The following is a 667-nucleotide window of genomic DNA, read 5'->3' as shown; positions in this document are numbered from 1 at the left end:
GAAAAATAAAAGGTAATTTTTTGTTTGGAAAAACTTTTATTTTATTGTGCTTAAAATAATCAATTTGTGCCCAAAAAATTGGACCAATAGTTGTGGTTCACTCCCTTTAAATTTTATTAATTGATGATATGAAGCTATAAAGGTGGCTATTATTGCTTTGCCATTATTCTATTTTTTAAAATTCCCATATAAATCTTTGTAATTGGTCAATATTTCCTTTTTGCTTCTTATTAAATTGTTTCTTTTTAGTCATATTGTCACGATCCAAAACGGGTCGCGAGTGGCACCCACACTTATCCTACTATGTGAGCGAACCAACCATTAATCTAAACCCCAACATTTCAACCATAATAAAACAGAATATAATGCGGAAGACTTAAAACTCATTAACGAACTCAATTAATAACTTCTAAAATTTAATACTTATCATCCCCAAAATCTGGAAGCCATCACCACAAGAACATCTATCCTCCAATTACTAAATCTAAGAATATCTAGGAAGCTAAAATAAATAAACAGCTAGTCCATGCCGGAACTTCAAGGCATCAAGACATGAAGAAGAAGATCCACTCCAAGCTAGAAGCATTAGCTCACCCTGAGATCTGACGTGATGAAGACTGGCTAGAGTTGCGGTTGAGTTGAAGACGATGGCACGTTTGCTGCACTC

This window comes from Solanum pennellii, chromosome 9 (genome assembly GCF_001406875.1).
Source record: "Solanum pennellii chromosome 9, SPENNV200".
Lineage (NCBI taxonomy): Eukaryota > Viridiplantae > Streptophyta > Magnoliopsida > Solanales > Solanaceae > Solanum > Solanum pennellii.
Note: the sequence above shows the minus strand (reverse complement) of the source record.